The following is a 6,000-nucleotide window of genomic DNA, read 5'->3' as shown; positions in this document are numbered from 1 at the left end:
AGGGCATCCACAGGAAGCGCAAGCTTTTCACAGTCTATTGTCCTTGCTGATGGGCCATCTGCCCTGTCTGGCTTTTCCATTGTTGTACCTGAAGTGTTAGCAGTGGGAGTCACCGAAAGCAAACATAGTTGAAATACAGATATGTAGTCAATATTCCTAACTTCAGATACAGAAATGATACAGGCATACAAATAGGATAATCACATTCAGAAAATCATAACCTTTCCAATGATATCTCACATGAGCCCTCTTGTGTAAAGCATATCTCAGTTATGTCATATTCATATCATAAGCATATTTTCATAAATATGGAATGACATGTCACACCCATCCCTATGGAAACCCAAAGATGTCATGTTTCATAATGCATTTTTTAGACTCCATTCAGAGCAGAGCATCAAGTTTTAGTCATTCTATTTGAGGCAAGGCATTAAGATGAACAGTGTAAGGAAATAGAAATGATAAACAGAATGGAGGGGGTTATGAGAGGTCAATGGGAAACAAGTTTGTTTTGTTAACGGAGAAGACAATTAAGAGGCAACAAGACTGAAGTGTGAGCTCAAAGTTATTGTAAAAATTAAGACTGACCTAGTGGAGTGGTGCATTTGTGTTGTGTCAGAAGGGACCCAACACATAGAATAGAGGCCTCAGTGAAGAACAGGGTCCCAGTGTGCTATGTGCTAAGACCATCCATGCCCTGAAGACTCAACAGACAGACAAATTACTATCCCTAGTTTACACATGGAGAACTGAACCCCAACAGATTGAGAAACCTGCTCAAGATCACAGAGGGCACGCCTGTGGAAGAGTAAGGAACTGAATTCAGGTCACCCATTCACAGGCCAATGGAAGAGCAGAGTGAGGTCCAGGCAAAAAAATTTGGATAATTACATGGAATTTGCTACATTAAGGGCCACATTTTCCTCAGTGGAAGCCTGGCTGCTTTGTTTAGGTGCCTAATCTACTCTATATAGGTTTTTACCACACTCATCTGAGCACCTGCAGGAATGCAGTAAGCAATGTGACTAACATCCGTCATGTTTGTTCTCTCATCCTCTCCCTGGGGGAGTAGTATGCAGTGGAGTGTTTTGGAATATTTTTATAATACGTACGTGTTGCTCCCTTTTCATGTAGGAGAAGGCAAGACCAAAGAAATGCACCCTGCCCTTACAGCGGAAGGTGGGAAGGTTTGTGATAGTTCTTCATTCTGGTCATGGCCCAGCTTCCAAAAACCTTTCTCCTGCCTAGATGTGAATAGCTCTTTTGAAGAGCCCAATTCAGAGGTAATGGACAGCTTTTTGTGGGAGTAGCAATTCTATGGTGGTCCAAAGGGATATTTTGTTGCATGTAGATTTCCCCCTCAAAATTAGCAATTGGGGGGGGGGCAGAGGTACTAGAGTATGTTTGCCAGCTTCTGGCAAACAAATGGCCTTTTAAAATTTTTTTTATTATATATGTCTTGAAAGAGGTTCAGAAGCTTGAAGAGTTAATAACAGTTTTAAATGTTAGATAGGCTAGAGATGTCATTTCCTGGAATCATTTGACAAGACAGCCTACCCCAACACCACTGTGGCTAAATGCAGGCCTGAAAGCAAAACTGGAGCAACGTCACTACCCTGACTGGATAGGTAAGTCCCACTGTGGATGCGGAAGTGTTGATCCTGAAGCCTAGTGATAGTAGTTTGTCACTGTTAACTATTTCACTGCTGGTTATTTGAGCAGAAACCACCAACAGACCCAAACCAATTCCTATATCTTTCCAGGCACCAAAAGCCCCATGCATCGACACACCTAACCCTTCCAGTTCTGCAATGCAGCTATGTAGAATCACTAAGATCTGTGACATGAAAGTTAAAAGTTTAAGGACAGCAGAAAATTGAGTTTCCTGTCTAAACACAAGGATGTAGAACAGATTGGGTTATTCTTCTGCATAGTTTAATAGTCTGTTTCAGTGAAATGCCAGAGAATTTAGGTCAAGTTTGCTGTAGGCTATAGGGTCTTTTCTGGTAATGATGTGAAATATACACAGTGTTTCTTTTCCCAGGAAAGGAATGGGTGGTTCACTTTCTGCATCCCCATGGAGATCTCACAGCTTTGCCCTTTCCCTTCCCAGTTACACCTGTGTTTTACACACAATCTTTCTAGCTTCTTCTACAGTCTGTGCCCCCCCTTCATGAGCACATTAAGCCTGTACTCCAGTTCCTGCCTGTTTCCCCATTCATCTGCTGCCCATTTAAGCCTGTAACCTGTTGGATCCAAGTCCCAGCTACATTAAGGGCCAGCATCCTTTCAGTCCATGAACCACTCAGACAGTTGTGCTCTACATTTGTTAATGCAGATCACAAAGCTCAGGGTAGAGTGTGAAATCCTTTTCAGTCAAAAGGATCTGGCTATGGAATGAGTTTTCAGAGGTTAGAATACTCCAGAGTCTGACCATCTTCAGGAAACTCCTAAACACTTTAGTAAAGCTTTTCTTGCATAGCCAAAATGACACCTGCAATACCACCCCACCTACTCCTGCACGTCAAAAAAACATAGAAAAAAACCATCCCCGAAGCAAGGTTTCTATAATTTCAGTTTATTATTTACCAAGGAATGTCGCTACATGGCAACAGTCACATGGTCATGAAAAGCTTCCATGGCACCACAAGATTGCCACTGATGGACAAACAGAATATTCCACCACGTCATCTTAAACTGCTAGCGAGAGATTGATCTGGGTGGTGTTCAATCTGCAAGAAGGCTGTCACCCTTTGGGATTTGCCATGATGTTACATAAGAGGCCACTTATTCTATGTGTCCACACACTGAGTTATAGCAGTATAACTTTAGTGGTATAATTATGCTGGTATAGGAATGCTAGTGATTTCCCCGCAAAGACAAGATCAAAGGCCTAGATTTTGAAAGGTAGTTAGGTATTGCTCTGCCTAGCCCCAACTTATTGCACAATAGCTTCTCATGAAGCCCTCAAGTGTTTAAATAGAGAGACTCAGGTTTGAGAATTTGGGCTATTAACTGGATGACTCTGCTAAGATGATCTGCAATGAAATAGTAAACAATGACACAAATTGTCATTAGATTTCAGAATCACCACCCCTGCCTTGAAATTGAATGGAAGGATTCATACCTCCTATGCAGCTATTGTCTGAAGCTGTTTGCACATTCAAGATAACAATATGGCATTGGTTTACATCTGGCAAATCATCAGGGCTAAGTATTTAGGATGAAATCCTGGTCCCAATAAATAGCAATAGTCCCATTGCATCAGTGGAGATGGGATTTCACCCTTTGTTTTAAATACCAAGCTTAGATATTACGGCAATATAGCAAAGGATGAACTCTGCAGCCAGTTTTCTAGTGGGGTGAATCCCATAGCATTTGAAATGTCATGCACAAACAGCTTGTGAATCCCTCATTTTGAATCTTTCACACATGTCCCAGATATAAGTTCTTGGCAGGTTGCGTTAGCTACCTGTGCCACTGAGGACTAAATTTAAAGCATTTTCTTTAGTTTTGTTCACTGATCCAGTGATCTGTATAGCACATCACGTATTTCTAATAATGGTTAACCTTTTTGAACAGTTAAAAAAACAACTTTAAAAAGGTTATTCCGTCAGGTTTTGGAACTGGCTGGAGTAGAATGATGTTGAGAAAAATACTTAGGGCATCTATTCAATATGTAAATGGACTAACTGTGTTGTTTGAAAAGACGGTTATTTTAAACAAGTTTCACACAGAAAGGATCTGTACAAGTCAGTGGACCCAAAATGGAGTTAACTGTTTTAAATAAATGCTGAACAAGATAAAAAACATTTTAAAGGTCATTGCATCACTACCTCACTCTGGGCAGAATGTCTGATGTGACCTAGACCAGAGACCCATTACAGATATAGCCTGGAGCAGGATATTTTGTAATCTGATTGCCACTTCTTCCATTTATTGTGCTTGTTCCCCCATCTCCTTCACCTCTTGTTTGAGTGAAATTGTAATCACCCACTCTTCTGTTTAGCTGGGGGCAGAATTTTGAAAGGCAGGAAACAGGATCAGCCAGAGCTAAAAGGTGTCTGTGTTTGTATGGGAAGAAGAGATGTACAAAGAGGAGGAGCTGAAGGAGGGATGCAGCCAGAGACTGAAGTGATGTTTGGATGGCAAAGAAAAGCCAGAGAGAAACTATAGGAGGGGAGTTCAACCATTTACATCATCCAGATCATGAGCTTTACATTTCACTGTGATCTTGTGCACAAAGTAGTATTTCACTGATGTCAAATGGCCAGTGTTATTTCTCTAGCACCTGGGAAGTCCTATGCAGAGTCTGTATCAGAAGGGCAGGGGAGTTGGTGCTTTTTAAAAACTTTGGCTATATCTACACTCCAGGCACAGTTGTACTGCTCTCCCATTGGCATAATTAAGCCACCCCCAATGAGTGGCAGCGTCTCACCAACATAGGTCTGTCCATACCAGTGCTTCTGTTGGTGAAACTTATGTCCGTTGGGGACCCCCCACACACACACCCCGACTGACAAAAGTTTTACCGACAAGGGTGCTAGTGTAGACATAGCCTTTGTTTCCCTTCCAAACTTTGTCTCCATCTTTGAAACCCCAGGTGGTTAATACCACTCAAGGGAAACAAAAAAAAAAAATAGACTAACTCCGCAGGGTTCTCATTTAATCATGGAAGGCTTCTGTGCCAAGATTTACCTCGGGGCAGTTTGTCCTAGGACATTTGGCCCAGATGTTAGCTTGTTAAATAACCAAATGGCGGAGGGTGACAATGCATAGAGAACCTAAATACTTCATTCCCAGAGCACTTTCTACATGAGTAGACATTGGAGTCACACAAGTTAAGCACTTCCTTAAGTGTTCAGAAGACTGGGCCTAGCTAATGGTGTAATTTGAGCACTGCAGAGGAAGGAGAAAAGTTAAACATGCAACCGTCTTCAAAATGCAGGAGCTGTCAATGGGATGGAAGTGACTCAAGGGCTATTGCAGTAACCCAGATGTCACTTCACAACAGCAAAGAAGAATGTGTGTTAGCAAATGCTTGGCAATTTCAGCTGCAAGTATTTGAGATATGAATGACTGAGTTACATGATTCAGTTAAGAAAGCACCGTAGGATGAATGACAGGCGAACATCAGACATGCCCCCCGAATATGCTGGGAGAAATCACACTGGAGTGCGGTCCACCACACATGAGGCATAGAAACTGGTGGGCCCAGAGTAGCAGCTGGTGGTTCCCATTAATAAAATAAGGATATCCAGACAGACTGCTCTTCGCCTTATTGACCTCAGTAGGAGACGTTCAAAAGGGACCATTGACAGCAGAGAGGTCATTGTGAAGTTATGATTGCATTGGCATCTTAAGAGGAAGTAAATGTAAGGAATCAAGGACCAGAACTGACTGCTGACTCGCATCAGAAACCGCAACTTAAGTACACTAAAAGCTTGAGCTACCGTGTGGAAAGGGTTACTGAAAAGAGCAGAAAAAAAAAAGATTGTCCAGTGATCATGGCACTAGCCAACAGCTTGCGAGACCTGGTTCAATTTTCAGCTCTGCCACTGAATCCATGTACAACTTTGGGAAAGTCACTTAGTCTCCGCCCCGGACTTCACCTGTAAAATGGGGGATAATCGCACTTCCCTGCCTCACAGGGCTGCAAGGATAAATACACTGATCATCAGATACTAGTGACTAGGCCAGTGAGAAATCCAGATTAGCCTCATTACTACACATGGACACATTTAGCCTGCACACTGTCTCTCATGCTGCTCCTTATGCCTGAGGAGCTCCCCAAATTCACCTCATTGCCTTGCTTAAAACGCTCCTCTGCTAGGATGCCTACAAAAATCTCACCAATAATCAGGCAGCTGGTGTTCTGAGAGTACCGCTTATCATACTGACAAGTGATGTCTCATTGTTGCTTTGTGCTCCCTACATAAGTTTGCTGATCCACCTGTTGTCGTCATCTAGTCTCTCAATCCAAGTACGAGAGTAATCTAG

The sequence above is a fragment of the Lepidochelys olivacea genome, assembly GCF_965140295.1.
Source record: "Lepidochelys olivacea isolate rLepOli2 genome assembly, chromosome: 4".
Classification (NCBI taxonomy): domain Eukaryota; kingdom Metazoa; phylum Chordata; order Testudines; family Cheloniidae; genus Lepidochelys; species Lepidochelys olivacea.
The sequence above is the reverse complement of the archived record's forward strand: the minus strand, read 5'-3'. Positions refer to the sequence as shown.